The sequence below is a fragment of the Bufo bufo genome, chromosome 2, assembly GCF_905171765.1.
Source record: "Bufo bufo chromosome 2, aBufBuf1.1, whole genome shotgun sequence".
Taxonomy (NCBI): domain Eukaryota; kingdom Metazoa; phylum Chordata; class Amphibia; order Anura; family Bufonidae; genus Bufo; species Bufo bufo.
In genome coordinates this window covers 522,710,976-522,729,571 of record NC_053390.1, presented here as the reverse complement: position 1 = coordinate 522,729,571, position 18,596 = coordinate 522,710,976, and positions in this window count along the sequence as shown.

Below are 18,596 nucleotides of genomic sequence, written 5' to 3'. Positions count from 1 at the left end.
TTACACATATGTATATTGCTTGGGCTTTTGTAGAGCCATCCACATAAGCATTACATTGCCACCCTGGGGTTGGACAAGGCTTTACTATGTTACAGTAGTCAAACTTAAATACCGCCACATGGACAGCTGAGGAGTTATACCAAAATATGGTGTTGACCTGTGAATCTTCCTGTTCTTGTGTAATGGCTGTCTGGACTCCATGGACCATCACTGTTTTAGACTGAGGTCCAGACGATTGGAGTAGAAGTAGAATCAATACAACAATACGACATAAAAGGATATACATGATCACGATGGTCTGGTCAGTGATCTTCTCCCGAGATTTTCACTCGTTTGCAATGGGATGCGTGTATCCAGGTAGGTTTTCCCTCCAATTTCACTGAGGTGGGTGTTGTGAGCAGGATCAGGTATGGACCTTCAAATCTGGGTTCAAGGGTAGACCTGGTTTCAATGTGTGAGAGTCATTCAAATCGTTGGGATCTGGAATAGAAGAGAATACTGACACATGTATGTTAGACAATTGTTTACATAAGTTTATTACATATTTTGCAACTGACTCACAAGGCATTTGTATTTGTTGTGGGAAGTATCGTCCAAGACGAGGCCCTGATCCAAACAAAATCTCATGTGGTGTGAGTTTATGTGGAGGTTTTGGGGTGTGCCTGACAGAAAAGAGCACAATAGGCAAACAATGTATCCAAAGGAGTCCTGTCTCCCTGGTCATTTTCAATAATTTAAATTTCAGTATCCCATTTAAGCGTTCCACTTTTCCGCTCAATTGTGGTCTGTAGGGTGTGTGATAGGCTAAATGTGACCCTATCATCTTCCAAACTTCCTGGGTTAAGCTAGCAGTGAATGCTGGGCCCTGATCACTCTCAATGAACTCAGGTACTCCGAACCTACAAACAGTTCCTTGCATTAGTTTTTTTGCAGTTGTTATAGCTGTCTGATTTCGGACGGGGTAGGTTTCTGGCCACCCAGAGAACAAGTCTACCACTACTAGCACATATTGAAACCCTTGACACATTGGCATCTGGATGTGGTCAATTTGAATTTGTTGAAATGGGTACTGGGCCTAGGGGAGACATTTAGTTGGTGTGGGCTCTGTTCTTCCTGGATTACATTGTGCACAGATCAGGCAAGATTGGCATGTTCTAACCAAAACTGGGGTAATTCCTGGTGCTACCCAGATTTTGTCAATCAGTTCTTTCATGATGGTTTTAGACACATAAGTAGGGCCATGAGCCAGACTAGCTACCATGGGGTATAGACTTCTGGGAAGGCACACTCTTTTCCCTTGAGTCCATAGTCCGTTTTCTTCCTTGATAGCAGCTTCTTTCGTCCAAGTCCATTTTTCACCTGGGGTGGCCTGTTCCTGCATTTTCTTCAGCAGGTCCCACGTAACAAGTTCTTCAGTGGATTCTTCAGTGACCAACATCACTGGGGAGGGCAATGTCACATCTTCTTCTTCTTGTATAGCTGCCTTTTTTGCAGCCTGATCAGCTAGGGCGTTTTCCCTTGCTTCTGGGGTGTCTGCCTTTGCAGGAGCCTTTATTTTTACAACTGCCACCTGAACTGGCAGCAATACGGCTGCCATAAGGGTTGATACTGCCACAGCATTTTTTATGGGGGTTCCAGCAGCTGTTAGAAAGTCACGTGCCTTCCATATGTCTCCAAAGTCGTGGACCACTCCATGGGCGTATCTTGAGTCAGTATAGATGTTGGCTGTGGATTCTTTAGCCATAGTACATGCTTTTGCTAGAGCCAGCTGTTCAGCCTCCTGAGCGGATTGATGTGGGCTCAGTTTCTTGGCACATAGGACTTCAAATTCACTGGTGAATGCCATACCAGTATGAAACCTTCCTTTGTCATCGGCATATCTGGAGCCGTCCACAAATAGGATCCACTGTGGATTTGTCAGTGGAGTTTCACGGATATTGGGCGGAGTTCCTTCTTCAGCTTCCATCAGTTCATAGGATGAGTTCCTTGCTGTCCAGAGTTCTTCTTCTTGTAAGTCCTCTTCCGCTTGCATGTCTATGAAATACAGTTCTTTTTCCTCCGATTCATCCCACTCCCCCCTTGGAAGAGGAAGTAGGGCTGCAGGATTTATGATATGACTAGAGTTGAGCGAACACCTGGATGTTCGAGTTCGAGAAGTTCGGCCGAACTTCCCAGAAATGTTCGGGTTCGGGATCCGAACACGATCCGAACTTCGTCCCGAACCCCATTGAAGTCACGGGGGACCCGAACTTTTGGGCACTAAAAAGGCTGTAAAACAGCCCAGGAAAGAGCTAGAGGGCTGCAAAAGGCAGCAACATGTAGGTAAATCCCCTGCAAACAAATGTGGATAGGGAAATGAATTAAAATAAAAATAAAAAAAATAAAAATGAACCAATATCAATTGGACAAAGGTCCCATAGCAGAGAATCTGGCTTCACGTCAGCAGAGAATCAGTCTCTTCATGCCATAGCAAAGAATCTGGCTTCATGTCAGCAGAGAATCAGTCTCTTCATGTCATAGAAGAGAATCAGGCTTCACGTCACCCACCACTGGAACAGGCCACTGTCACACATTTAGGCCCCGGCACCCAGGCAGAGGAGAGAGGTCCCGTAACAGAGAATCTGGCCTGATGTCAGCACAGAATCTGTCTTCATGTCATAGCAGAGAATCAGGCTTCACGTCACCCACCACTGGAACAGGCCACTGTCACACATTTAGGCCCAGACACCCAGACAGAGGAGAGCGGTCCCGTAACAGAGAATCTGGCCTTATGTCAGCGCAGAATCTGTCTTCATGTCATAGCAGAGAATCAGGCTTCACGTCACCCACCACTGGAACAGGCCACTGTCACACATTTAGGCCCAGGCACCCAGGCAGAGGAGAGAGGTCCCGTAACAGAGAATCTGGCCTTATGTCAGCGCAGAATCTGTCTTCATGTCATAGCAGAGAATCAGGTTTCACGTCACCCACCACTGGAACAGGCCACTGTCACACATTTAGGCCCAGGCACCCAGGCAGAGGAGAGAGGTCCCGTAACAGAGAATCTGGCCTTATGTCAGCGCAGAATCTGTCTTCATGTCATAGCAGAGAATCAGGCTTCACGTCACCCACCACTGGAACAGGCCACTGTCACACATTTAGGCCCCGGCACCCAGACAGAGGAGAGCTTCATTCAACTTTGGGTTGCCCCGCAATATAATGGTAAAATGAAATTAAAAATAGTATTGAATGAGGAAGTGCCCTGGAGTAGAATAATATATTGTTAAGGGGAGGTAGTTAATATCTAATCTGCACAAGGGATAGACAGGTCCTGTGGGATCCATGCCTGGTTCATTTTTATGAACGTCAGCTTGTCCACATTGGCTGTAGACAGGCGGCTGCGTTTGTCTGTAATGACGCCCCCTGCCGTGCTGAATACACATTCAGACAAAACGCTGGCCGCCGGGCAGGCCAGCACCTCCAAGGCATAAAAGGCTAGCTCTGGCCACGTGGACAATTTGGAGACCCAGAAGTTGAATGGGGCCGAACCATCAGTCAGTACGTGGAGGGGTGTGCACAGGTACTGTTCCACCATGTTAGTGAAATGTTGCCTCCTGCTAACACGTTCCGTATCAGGTGGTGGTGCAGTTAGCTGTGGCGTGGTGACAAAACTTTTCCACATCTCTGCCATGCTAACCCTGCCCTCAGAGGAGCTGGCCGTGACACAGCTGCGTTGGCGACCTCTTGCTCCTCCTCTGCCTTCACCTTGAGCTTCCACTGGTTCCCCTGTGACATTTGGGAATGCTCTCAGTAGCGCGTCTACCAACGTGCGCTTGTACTCGCGCATCTTCCTATCACGCTCCAGTGTAGGAAGTAAGGTGGGCACATTGTCTTTGTACCGGGGATCCAGCAGGGTGGCAACCCAGTATTCCGCACACGTTAAAATGTGGGCAACTCTGCTGTCGTTGCGCAGGCACTGCAGCATGTAGTCGCTCATGTGTGCCAGGCTGCCCAGAGGTAAGGACAAGCTGTCCTCTGTGGGAGACGTATCGTCATCGTCCTGTGTTTCCCCCCAGCCACGCACCAGTGATGGGCCCGAGCTGCTTTGGGTGCCACCCCGCTGTGAACATGCTTCATCCTCATCCTCCTCCACCTCCTCCTCATCCTCGTCCTCCTCGTCCTCCAGTAGTGGGCCCTGTCTGGCCACATTTGTACCTGGCCTCTGGTGTTGCAAAAAACCTCCCTCTGAGTCACTTTGAAGAGACTGGCCTGAAAGTGCTAAAAATGACCCCTCTTCCTCCTCTTCCTCCTGGGCCACCTCCTCTTCCATCATCGCCCTAAGTGTTTTCTCAAGGAGACATAGAAGTGGTATTGTAACGCTGATAACGGCGTCATCGCCACTGGCCATGTTGGTGAAGTACTCGAAACAGCGCAACAGGGCACACAGGTCTCGCATTGAGGCCCAGTCATTGGTGGTGAAGTGTGTCTGATCCGCAGTGCGACTGACCCGTGCGTGCTGCAGCTGAAACTCCACTATGGCCTGCTGCTGCTCGCACAGTCTGTCCAGCATATGCAAGGTGGAGTTCCACCTGGTGGGTACGTCGCATATGAGGCGGTGAGCGGGAAGGCCGAAGTTACGCTGTAGCGCAGACAGGCGAGCAGCGGCAGGGTGTGAACGCCGGAAGCGCGACGAGTGGTTGCTGCCAGTGAGCCTCAAGCCCGGCCTGGTGGTGTGCGATAATGGGCGAAATCTTGTTGCAGCTCTGGGACTAGCCGGTTTGACGCACATCCCTTGCCTGGCGCATGTGCTGAATTTGGTGGTGCAGAAGTTCATTCACAACTACCCCGACATGTCAGAGCTGCTGCACTTTATGCAGCAGCTCTGACATGTCGGGGTAGTTGTGAATGAACTTCTGCAGCTTTATGCAGCAGCTCTGACATGTCGGGGTAGTTGTGAATGAACTTCTGCACCACCAAATTCAGCACATGCGCCAGGCAAGGGATGTGCGTCAAACCGGCTAGTCCCAGAGCTGCAACGAGATTTCGCCCATTATCGCACACCACCAGGCCGGGCTTGAGGCTCACTGGCAGCAACCACTCGTCGGTCTGTTGTTCTATACCCCGCCACAACTCCTGTGCGGTGTGGGGCCTGTCCCCCAAACATATGAGTTTCAGAATGGCCTGCTGACGTTTACCCCGTGCTGTGCTGAAGTTGGTGGTGAAGGTGTGCGGCTGACTGGATGAGCAGGTGGAAGAAGAGGAGGAGGAAGCTGAGTAGGAGGAGGAGGAGACAGGAGGCAAAGAATGTTGCGCTGCTATCCTTGGCGGCGGAAGGACGTGCGCCAAACAGCTCTCCGCCTGGGGCCCAGCCGCCACTACATTTACCCAGTGTGCAGTTAGGGAGATATAGCGTCCCTGGCCGTACTTACTGGTCCACGTATCTGTGGTTAGGTGGACCTTGCCACAGATGGCGTTGCGCAGTGCACACTTGATTTTATCGGACACTTGTTTGTGCAGGGAAGGCACGGCTCTCTTGGAGAAGTAGTGGCGGCTGTTAACAACATACTGTGGGACAGCAAGTGACATGAGCTGTTTGAAGCTGTGTGTGTCCACCAGCCTAAATGACAGCATTTCATAGGCCAGTAGTTTAGAAATGCTGGCATTCAGGGCCAGGGATCGAGGGTGGCTAGGTGGGAATTTATGCTTTCTCTCAAATGTTTGTGAGATGGAGAGCTGAACGCTGCCGTGTGACATGGTTGAGATGCTTGGTGACGCAGGTGGTGGTGTTGGTGGTACATCCCATGTTTGCTGGGCGGCAGGTGCCAACGTTCCTCCAGAGGCGGAGGAAGAGGCCGAGGCGGCGGCAGCAGCAGAAGAGGCCGAGGCAGCAGCAGCAGAAGAGGTAGCAGGGGGAGCCTGAGTGACTTCTTTGTTTTTAAGGTGTTTACTCCACTGCAGTTCATGCTTTGCATGCAGGTGCCTGGTCATGCAGGTTGTGCTAAGGTTCAGAACGTTAATGCCTCGCTTCAGGCTCTGATGGCACAGCGTGCAAACCACTCGGGTCTTGTCGTCAGCACATTGTTTGAAGAAGTGCCATGCCAGGGAACTCCTTGGAGCTGCCTTTGGGCTGCTCGGTCCCAGATGGCGGCGGTCAGTAGCAGGCGGAGTCTCTTGGCGGCGGGTGTTCTGATTTTGCCCACTGCTCCCTCTTTTGCTACGCTGTTGGCTCGGTCTCACCACTGCCTCTTCCTCCGAACTGTGAAAGTCAGTGGCACGACCTTCATTCCATGTGGGGTCTAGGACCTCATCGTCCCCTGCATCGTCTTCCAACCAGTCTTGATCCCTGACCTCCTGTTCAGTCTGCACACTGCAGAAAGACGCAGCAGTTGGCACCTGTGTTTCGTCATCATCAGAGACGTGCTGAGGTGGTATTCCCATGTCCTCATCATCAGGAAAAATAAGTGGTTGTGCGTTAGTGCATTCTATCTCTTCCACCCCTGGGGAAGGGCTAGGTGGATGCCCTTGGGAAACCCTGGCAGCAGAGTCTTCAAACAGCATAAGAGACTGCTGCATAACTTGAGGCTCAGACAGTTTCCCTGATATGCATGGGGGTGATGTGACAGACCGATGGGCTTGGTTTTCATGCGCCATCTGTGCGCTTTCTGCAGAAGACTGGGTGGGAGATAATGTGAACGTGCTGGATCCACTGTCGGCCACCCAATTGACTAATGCCTGCACCTGCTCAGGCCTTACCATCCTTAGAACGGCATTGGGCCCCACCAAATATCGCTGTAAATTCTGCTGGCTACTGGGACCTGAGGTAGTTGGTTCACTAGGACGTGTGGCTGTGGCAGAACGGCCACGTCCTCTCCCAGCACCAGAGGGTCCACTAACACCACCACGACCATGTCCACGTCCGCGTCCCTTATTAGATGTTTTCCTCATTGTTCCCGTTCATCACAATTTTGAGAATGGCAAATTTGGGAATGGTTTTTCAACCCAGAAAAAAAAGTGTGCTTTTACGGTCACTACAAATAACTTGACCAGCTAAAACAGTAGAGATTTGGTTAAATAGAGATGTGAGGCCTGTTTTTTTTTGCGCTGTGTGACAGGTATAGGTTTAATCACAGAATCAGATTTCTATCAGCACGCTAGCGTGTGTCTTAGGTTTTTCTGAATGACACTATCACTAGCTTCAATGTAAGATATTCTTTTTGGGATAGATTTCAAGTAGGCCTCAAATACCAGAAACTAGTTATTTTGAGAATGGCAAATTTGGGAATGGTTTTTCAACCCAGAAAAAAAAGTGTGCTTTTACGGTCACTACAAATAACTTGACCAGCTAAAACAGTACAGATTTGGTTGAATAGAAATGTCAGGTCTATTTTTTAGGCGCTGGGTGACAGGCTCAACTTGCCCCTGATGTAATATATGGCCAAAAAATAACCACACTGTTGATGGTTAAATGCACTTGGGTGACACAGGCTCAGCCTGCACCAGATGTAGTATATGGCCAAAAAATAATCAGACTGTCGATGGTTAAATGCACTTCGGTGACACAGGCTCAGCCTGCAGCTGATGTAGTATATGGCCAAAAAATAACCAGACTGTTGATGGTTAAATGCACTTCGGTGACACAGGCTCAGCCTGAAGCTGATGTAGGATATAGCACAAAATAACCACACTATCGATGGTTAAATACACTTGGTGATAGCTTGTGCTGGCGCACCACAAGTCACAAAATGGCCGCCGATCACCCCAGAAAAAAAGTGATCTAAAAACGCTCTGGGCAGCCTCAAAAAAGTGAGCAAGTCAATAATAGCACTTCAATGATCCACAGCTGCAGATCGATCACAGAATGAAGTCTTTTGGAGGAGTTAATCTGCCTAATCTCGCCCTAACGTCGCAGCTGCAACCTCTCCCTATACTGATCATAGCAGAGTGACGTGCGGCGCTACGTGACTCCAGCTTAAATAGAGGCTGGGTCACATGCTGCACTGGCCAATCACAGCCATGCCAATAGTAGGCAAGGCTGTGATGGCCTCTTGGGGCAAGTAGTATGACGCTTGTTGATTGGCTGCTTTGCAGCCTTTCAAAAAGCGCCAAGAAAGCGCCGAACACCGAACCCGGACTTTTACGAAAATGTTCGGGTTCGGGTCCGTGTCACGGACACCCCAAAATTCGGTACGAACCCGAACTATAAAGTTCAGGTTCGCTCATCCCTAGATATGACACCTTTGGATTGTAATATTATCTGGGAGCAGGAGGCTGCACTGGAGTCTAAGGTGACGCTGATTTGTAAGATGTTTTGGTTGTGTTTGTTGCAATATGGCATATATATTATGTGGAGCCAGGATTGTAAGTGGGTGACCTAACACAATATCAGATGTAGTGTCAAGGAGTAGGCTAGCTGCATGGACAGCCTTGACACAAGAAGGAGCAGCTCGAGCCACAGGGTCTAATCTTTTGGAATAGTATCCTATACGGCGATTTCGGCCACCATGTGCTTGGGTGAGGACTCCAGTGGTGTGGCCCTTCTTCTCCATAATGTACAATTCAAAGGGCAGTCTGTAATTAGGAATACCTAGTGCAGGAGCAGCTGATATGAACTTTTTTAGTTCACAAAATGACTGGTGCGCTTCAGGTGTGAGAGTAAAGGGTTTAGAAGCATCACGTGGAATACAGTCATATAATGGCTGCATGAGGATGCTAGCATCTTGGATCCAAGGTCTGCAATATGACACGAGACCTAGGAAAGTCTGCAGTTGGTTGGGGGTCTCAGGAATTTGAATGTTTGTGATAGTTTTAAGTCTGGCCTCAGTCAGATGTTTACAACCTTTGGAAATGCAGTGTCCAAGAAATACAACCTTGGGGAGGCAAAACTGAAGCTTACTCTTGGAAACTTTGCAGCCTACTGTGGATAGGAAATGGAGAAGGGAAATTGACATTTTCAGAGCCACTTCCTGTGAAGGGGCACACAGCAGAAGGTCATCCACATATTGTAATAGCTCCACTTGTGGGTGTTCAGCTTGCCATGGTGTGAGCACCGTTGACATGGCTTTTGTGAAACAGGAAGGACTATTCTGTGCTCCCTGTGGTAACACTGTCCATGTATATTGATGATTCAGATGTGTAAAAGCGAATAAGTATTGTGAGTCAGGGTGTAGAGGGACTGAAAAGAATGCATTTGCAAGGTCTATGACAGTGAACATTTCAGCTGTTGGTGGAATGCCTGAGAGTAGCATGTGTGGATTGGGCACCACTGGGGTATCTAGGATGGTGCACTCATTGACCACCCGTAGGTAATGGACCATCCTATATACAGGGGGTTGACCTTTTATTCTCTTTTTCTTAATGGGGTATAATGGAGAATTACAGGGAGAGGACGTTAGCTTAACAGCCTGTTTTGAGTCTAATTCAGAGGCAAAACACTGGCCAGCAGATTAAACCGATTCCTCCCCTTCTGAGACCTCTTCAGTGACAGACAGATACTCTGACTGTCTGTCAGGTTCAGGCACATGAGGCAATCTTTGACAGGCTCAGTAGTGATCTCGTCTCCTTCTCACCTTGTTCAACAAGGCAACACAATAGCAACTGTCACAAAGATCTTCATCTTCCAAAGTATACACAATTTAACTGTGGGGTTCTTACTCACATGCCCTCGAAGATGCCCCAGACTGATGCCGCACCCCTCCCTCAGACTGATTCTGAGAGGCTACACCAGGGGACACAATACAAGTAGGATAACTTCTATTTTCCTACCTTATTTTACGGGCTGCAGTCCCGGTGTTCGTTAGTGCGTTTCCCCTCGTCTGGTCTCCGGGGGTATGGGAACAGGGGGTCTTCTCTCCGAGACCCACGTTGGGCGCCAAAGATGTCCTGGTTCTGTTTTGGTTCTGACCCAAATGTCAGTAACTTTGTGACAGCTGTTTCCAATTATTCTATTTTTAGGCAATATTGCAAATCTGTGCGCATAGAGAGAGGAACTGACTCACCACAGACGTTATGAGACAATACTCTGTTTTATTTGTGGAAGTTACATTTTTTATATTGCCTTATCAGGGCGTTATCTAATAATCTAATAAGCTAATAAGCGTATTTATGATAGGCTTAATGTTAATGTCCAGTATCTCAAGTACACATACTTAGTTCTGCAGTTCTGCAATTCGCTATATATGTATATAAAAGTGTGCAGATTATATGTTATCCTATCGCATACAAGCTTTATACTTATGTACGTCATGTGCGTAATGTACTTGTATAAAAAAAGCAAGAATATGATTATTTGGTAATTGCAATACTGAAAAGGGGAAGTAGGGGAGAAGAAGGAGGGGGAGACAGACAGACAGGGGGGAGAGACATGGAGAGACAAGAGGCTGATGAGAGAGAGAGATATGAATCAAGAATACATTCTGTCATCCCATTCCATAATTCCATAACACTTATCAGGATTTCCGCCACCACCTAGTGGCTGCAACCCCCCCCTTCTCCTCCACCACCTCCTCCTCCACTTCCAACTCTGAATTCTCATCTTGCAACACCAGTCAGCCATCAGTCAGTAGCTGGAAGCAGTGTAGTACTGCAGTGGGCAAGCGGCAACAGGCCGTGATGAAACTAATTTGCTTAGGTGACAAAAAGCACACCGCCGAAGAGCTGTGGCAGGGTATAAGGGACCAGACTGAGCTGTGGCTCTCGCCACTCAACCTACAACCAGGCATGGTTGTGTCTGATAATGGCCGTAATTTGGTGGCGGCTTTGGGGCTCGGCAAGCTCATACACATACCATGCCTAGCCCACGTGTTCAACTCAGTGGTTCAGCTGTTTCTCAAAACTTACCCCAATTTGCCTGAGCTACTGGTGAAGGTGTGCCGCATGTGTGCCCATTTCCAAAAGTCATCTACAGCTGCCGCCGGTCTGGCAACACTGCAGCAGCACTTGCAATTTCCAGCTCACCAAATGTTGTGCGACATGAGCACGCGCTGGAACTCCACATGTTGGCCAGGCTTTGTGAGCAGCAGAGTGTAGTAGTGGAATACCAGCTGCAACATGGTCGTCGCCTTTCCAGTCAACTTCCGCTCTTCACAAGCGATGAGTGGGCATGGATGTTTTACCTCTGTGAGGTTTTACGCAACTTTGAGGAATCAACACAGATGGTGAGCGGAGATGCCGCTATTATCAGCGTAGCCATCCCACTTCTGTGTCTATTGAAATGCTCGCTGATCACAATGAAGGCGGACGCTTTGCATGAGGAAGAGGTGGTAATGGGGGGAAGACAGTACACAGGGTGAATGCCAGACCAGCCTCAGTTTGTCTTCTCAGCGCAAATTGGATGATGATGATGAGTCGGAGCTGGAGATGGTTGCATTCGCTACAGAGGGTAGTATCCATAGCAGGTTTATTCCACCTGTTCAGCGTGGATGGCCTGAAGAGGAGGAAGAGGATGAGGAGATTGAGAGTCATTCTCCTGATGAGGACAGCGAAGTCTTGTCTGTTCGAACTCTGGCACACATGGCTGACTTTATGTTATGCTGTCTTTTCCGTGACACTCACGTTATACGCATTTTGGCCAACACCGATTACTAGTTGTTCACCCTTCTCAACCTTTGCTACAAAAAGAACTTCTCATCTCTCATTCCTGTGATGGAGAGGACTAGCAGAATGGTACAATACCAGAAGGTCCTTGTGGAAAAATTGCTTCGAAAATAAAGCTAACAATGCTGGCAGCAGAGTACGTAGTTCCTTGGGCAACCAAAGAGGGGAGACGAGGGGAACACACAGCAGTTCCAACAGAGGCAGGGCAACACTATCCAAGGCCTGGGACAGTTTCATGACACCCCGCCAGCACCCTCACCCTGATGCGTGGCCTAGTGTCACAAGGAGGGAAAAGTTTTGGAAGATGGTGAAGCAGGTATTTAGTGCCCCTGGGGGCATAATAACTGATAAACGCATCCGCCTGTTAATTGAAAATGCTGAAAGGTTGACTCTTATTAAAATTAACAAGGCCTGGATTGCCTCTGACTTCTCTACTCCACCAGAGGAAAGCGGCTGAACATAAAGGCACTTTGAATGTGTTTTTTGTAATGTACTGAATACACTGTATTCCCATGCACTCCTTCTACCACAAAAAAGGTTATATGGTTCAATCTTCCTTTTCTCGCCCTCCTCCTCCTCCATCATATCAACATGCTTATTAGGCTGCCCTCGCTCCTAGTGTTTTAGATGGTCAGATCAGCAGCAGGCCCTCGACCCTAATGTTTTATATGGTCAGCTCAGCAGCAGACCCTCACCCCTAATTTTTTAGATGGTCAGATCACCAGCAGGCCCTTGCCCAAATGTTTTAGAGGCTCAGCTCAGCAGCAGACCCTTACCCCTAATTTTTTAAATGGTCAGCTCAGCAGCAGATCCTCACCCCTAATTTTTTAGATGGTCAGCTCAGCAGCAGGCCCTCGCCCCTAATGTTTTAGAGGGTCAGCTCAGCAGCAGACCCTCACCCCTAATTTTTTAGATGGTCAGATCAGCAGCAGGCCCTTGCTCCTAAATGTTTTTGAGGGTCACCAGCAGGCCATCAATCATAATTTTTCAAGGGTGTGTATGATGCCCTCCTTTATGTGTAATAAAGGGTGTATTGGAGTGCCCGTTATGTGTAATTTTTGGCAGCCCTTTCACTTAGTGCATAGACTTTATGAGTGTAGGAGTCCCACTACCTGAACTATTGTACCACAATGTGAAAGAGGCCCTCCTTTATGTGATATACAGGTTGTATCAGAGTTCCTCTTCCTTGTAATTTTTGGCAGCACTTGCACTTTATTTACAAGTAAATATACAGGAAATAATGGTTCATAACAATGTTTCCTCCAAAATAATTTTTTTCTTCGGTTTTGTGCGTATTATTGTCAGTCTGTAAAAGTGGCGTACTACTCGGACAACATTGTTCCCAGCAGCGACCTGGGAGTCCAAGATGCATCCAGACATCCTCCCCATGGTGTTCACAAACCATTTCAGTGGTGTTTCTATCCATTTCTGACCTCTTCCTATGAACCAGAATCCCTCCCCTCTTCCTGGTTTAATGCTCGGGTTCTCCTATTGACTTCCATTGTGCTCGGGTGCTCTGTAGAGCACCCGAGCATCCCAAAGTGTTCTACTCGAGCATGCGAGCAGCGGAGCACTTTGGTGCTCGTTCAACACTAGTAGTGAACATTAAGGTGTACAGGCACCCGAACCCGGACATGGACATTGGTGCCAAAGTTACAGGCCTAGTGCCTATGGCCTATCATAGGCCAATGCAGGCGGTGCAATAACGTCATTGCGCTGCCTGACCCGTACAGTGCAGGACACAGGCCAGTAGAGGCCTGCATCGCACCGCTGAAAGTGGCATGGAGGTAAGTATATGTGTGTATTTTTTATTTATTTACGCTATGCTGGCTGCCCTGTCTTATGTACTGGCACTCATGGGGGCACTATGGAGGGGTAGGGGTACTATAGGGGCCCTATTTTATATACTGGCACACATGAGGGACACTATGGAGGGGGAGGAGCACTATGGGGCCCTATCTTATATACTGGCACACATGGGGGCCCTATCTTATATAATTACATCATTTCTTTCAGTGACCTATAGCAATTTTTTGGGGTGCAAAACACTTCTTTTGCACCCGTGACACAGAAATACAATTGTTTGTCTGCCAGCCAACATTTTGGTTGAGAGTAAAAAAAATGAAGAGAGCATCAAATAGGGGACATGGCCATGGTCATGCTGCTCCTGGATTTGGTGGTGGTGGAGCTCCTGCTGCAGGGAGAGGACATTGTTGATCTGTGGCAGTTACTCGCCCAAATGAAACACCTTCCTCTGGTGCACGCAGCCAACAGGAACAAGTAGAGGCATAGTAGATTGGATGGCTGACAGTGCCTCCAGTTCCTTCACATTGTCTCCCACCCGGTCCCCTGCTGAAAGTGCAGAGTTGGCATCAGCAGCCCATGGGCATCTGTCTTCCACCTCAACCCCTTGCACATCAGCCAAGCAGTCTGAGTCCCAAGTCATGCAGCAGTAACTTATGCTTTTTGATGACTCTGCTGGCGGGGTTTCCGTTGGCCATCCACCTAGTGTAGTGTCCCACAACGTAAAGGTGGGCACTACTCAAGGGTCAATTGGGTCATGTTGTTCTTCACCTCCTGTGGAACATGGTCATAGTATTTTGTGTTACATTATAATGTGTATTTTAATGTTATTTCCTGTGTACCAGGCCTGTTAGGGGTGTAGTTTCTCCTCCCAAGCTGTAGAGGGAGCTAGGGAACCCCCTAGTATATATAGACAGGTCCAGTCCAGGGAAAGGGTGTGGTCAGAAGCCAGGATTCACTTCAGCCAGGGAGTAGCTGAGGACCAGCTTCTAACATGCAGCTAGATAGCCCAGATTTCTCCTGAAGTTATCCTGCATCTAGCAAAGTACAGAGCAGCGCTAATTGTATCCAGCCAAGTAGAAAGCTTAAAGGCAGACGTTTATTTACAGCAAAAGGATTTATACCAGAGGAACGTTTCCCTACCCAAGGATAAAGCCAGCTATTAGGCATTCGGGCCTTGGAGAAAGTCAGACAGGATTCTGCAGAAAGTACAGCCTGATCTGTGAGTTTATTCCCTCTGAGTTATCTTGCTAGGATTCTACCTGCCATTTATGTAAAGCCTGCCTGTTACCAAATCTACTTCCTATGGAACTGTTTGAAGCTTGTATATACACTGTGCGCAGAATTATTAGGCAAATGAGTATTTTGACCACATCATCCTCTTTATGCATGTTGTCTTACTCCAAGCTGTATAGGCTCTAAAGCCTACTACCAATTAAGCATATTAGGTGATGTGCATCTCTGTAATGAGAAGGGGTGTGGTCTAATGACATCAACACCCTATATCAGGTGTGCATAATTATTAGGCAACTTCCTTTCCTTTGGCAAAATGGGTCAAAAGAAGGACTTGACAGGCTCAGAAAAGTCAAAAATAGTGAGATATCTTGCAGAGGGATGCAGCACTCTTAAAATTGCAAAGCTTCTGAAGCGTGATCATCGAACAATCAAGCGTTTCATTCAAAATAGTCAACAGGGTCGCAAGAAGCGTGTGGAAAAACCAAGGAGCAAAATAACTGCCCATGAACTGAGAAAAGTCAAGCGTGCAGCTGCCAAGATGCCACTTGCCACCAGTTTGGCCATATTTCAGAGCTGCAACATCACTGGAGTGCCCAAAAGCACAAGGTGTGCAATACTCAAAGACATGGCCAAGGTAAGAAAGGCTGAAAGACGACCACCACTGAACAAGACACACAAGCTGAAACGTCAAGACTGGGCCAAGAAATATCTCAAGACTGATTTTTCTAAGGTTTTATGGACTGATGAAATGAGAGTGAGTCTTGATGGGCCAGATGGATGGGCCCGTGGCTGGATTGGTAAATGGCAGAGAGCTCCAGTCCGACTCAGACGCCAGCAAGGTGGAGGTGGAGTACTGGTTTGGGCTGGTATCATCAAAGATGAGCTTGTGGGGCCTTTTCGGGTTGAGGATGGAGTCAAGCTCAACTCCCAGTCCTACTGCCAGTTTCTGGAAGACACCTTCTTCAAGCAGTGGTACAGGAAGAAGTCTGCATTCTTCAAGAAAAACATGATTTTCATGCAGGACAATGCTCCATCACACGCATCCAAGTACTCCACAGCGTGGCTGGCAAGAAAGGGTATAAAAGAAGAAAATCTAATGACATGGCCTCCTTGTTCACCTGATCTGAACCCCATTGAGAACCTGTGGTCCATCATCAAATGTGAGATTTACAAGGAGGGAAAACAGTACACCTCTCTGAACAGTGTCTGGGAGGCTGTGGTTGCTGCTGCACGCAATGTTGATGGTGAACAGATCAAAACACTGACAGAATCCATGGATGGCAGGCTTTTGAGTGTCCTTGCAAAGAAAGGTGGCTATATTGGTCACTGATTTGTTTTTGTTTTGTTTTTGAATGTCAGAAATGTATATTTGTGAATGTTGAGATGTTATATTGGTTTCACTGGTAAAAATAAATAATTGAAATGGGTATATATTTGTTTTTTGTTAAGTTGCCTAATAATTATGTACAGTAATAGTCACCTGCACACACAGATATCCCCCTAAAATAGCTAAAACTAAAAACAAACTAAAAACTACTTCCAAAAATATTCAGCTTTGATATTAATGAGTTTTTTGGGTTCATTGAGAACATGGTTGTTGTTCAATAATAAAATTAATCCTCAAAAATACAACTTGCCTAATAATTCTGCACTCCCTGTAGTTGAACTGTTCAGTAAAGAGGAATTCTACAAACCGGATTCCAAAAAAGTTGGGACACTATACAAATCGTAAATGAAAACTGAATGCAATGATGTGGAGGTGCCAACTTCTAATATTTTATTCAGAATAGAACATAAATCACGGAACAAAAGTTTAAACTGAGAAAATGTACCATTTTAAAGGAAAAATATGTTGAATCAGAATTTCATGGTGTCAACAAATCCCCAAAAAGTTGGGACAAGGCCATTTTCACCACTGTGTGGCATTTCCCCTTCTTCTTACAACTAGTGTTGGGCGCGAATATTCGCGATGCGAATATTTCGCGCGAATACCGCATATTCGCGATTTCGCGAATATTTAGAATATCGTTCTATATATTCGCGAAATCGAATATTCGTTTTTTTTCTTTTTTTTTTTATTATATTTTTTTCTTTCCCACTTCCCTAAAGTTGTTCTTACCTGTCCTTTGGATTCCTGGCTTCCTGGCTGCTCCAGTCAGTGGCGTTTTCAACTTACTGCTATATTCCATATTAGCTAAATTACAATCTAATCTATATGTGTATTTTACGAAATTTCGCAATAGTCGCAATTGCGATGCGAGTAATATAACACAAAATATTTGCATGAAGATTTCAACTTAGCACTGCTATACTCCATATTCTAGCCTAATATGGAATATAGCTGTGCTAAGTTAGCACTGCTATATTCCATATTAGGCTAGAATATGGAGTATAGCAGTGCTAAGTTGAAATCTTCATGCGATTATTTCGTGTTATATAAGTCGCATCGCAATTTCGACTTTTTCAAATGTTCTTAATATTGCTCTAACTTTGTCTTTTAGAAATTTCGTAATATTGCTCTAACTTCGTCTCTTAGAATATTACGAATATAGTGCTATAATCCCTTTTTTTTCCTGTAATTTTTTTTTGCCTCTTCTGAACTTAAGTTTTGTAAAATATGTACACTAAAAATTATTACTATAGCAGTATATTAGCTTAAATACAATCTATGTGTATTTTACGAAATTTCGTAATATTGCTCTAACTTCGTCTTTTAGAATATTACGAATATTCTAAAAGACGAAGTTAAAGCAATATTAAGAACATTTGCAAAAGTCGAAATTGAGATGCGAGTAATATAACACGAAATAGTCGCATGAAGATTTCAACTTAGCACAGCTATATTCCATATTCTAGCCTAATATGGAATATAGCAGTGCTAACTTAGCACAGCTATATTCCATATTAGGCTAGAATATGGAATATAGCAGTGCTAAGTTTAAATCTTCATGCGACTATTTCGTGTTATATTACTTGCATCGCAATTTCGACTTCTGCAAATGTTCTTAATATTGCTCTAACTTCATCTTTTAGAATATTCGTAATATTCTAAGAGACGAAGTTAGAGCAATATTACGAAATTTTGTAAAATACACATATTAGCCTAGCCATAGTCATTAGCATAGGAACGTTGCCTTATACTAACAAGATAAATTTTCGCAATATGCGAAAAAATAATTTCGCGATAATTGGAATAATTGCGAATATTCGATTTCGACGAATATAACACGAATATTCATGCGAATATTCGCGAAATATCGCGAAATCGAATATGGCACCTCCCGCTCATCACTACTTACAACACTCAACAGACATCTGGGGACCGAGGAGACCAGTTTCTCAAGTTTAGAAATAGGAATGCTCTCCCATTCTTGTCTAATACAGGCCTCTAACTGTTCAATCGTCTTGGGCCTTCTTTGTTGCACCTTCCTCTTTATGAAGCGCCAAATGTTCTCTATAGGTGAAAGATCTGGACTGCAGACTGGCCATTTCAGTACCCGGATCCTTCTCCTACGCAGCCATGATGTTGTGATTGATGCAGAATGTGGTCTGGCATTATCTTGTTGAAAAATGCAGGGTCTTCCCTGAAAGAGATGAAGTCTGGATGGGAGCATATGTTGTTCCAGAACCTGAATATATTTTTCTGCATTGATGGTGCCTTTCCAGACATGCAAGCTGCCCATGCCACACGCACTCATGCAACCCCATACCATCAGAGATGAAGGCTTCTGAACTGAGCGTTGATAACAACTTGGGTTGTCCTTGTCCTCTTTTGTCCGGATGACATGGCGTCCTAGATTTCCAAAAAGAACTTCGAATCGTGACTCGTCTGACCACAGAACAGTCTTCCATTTTGCCACACTCCATTTTAAATGATCCCTGGCCCAGTGAAAACGCCTGAGCTTGTGGATCTTGCTTAGAAATGGCTTCTTCTTTGCACTGTAGAGTTTCAGCTGGCAACGGCGGATGGCACGGTGGATTGTGTT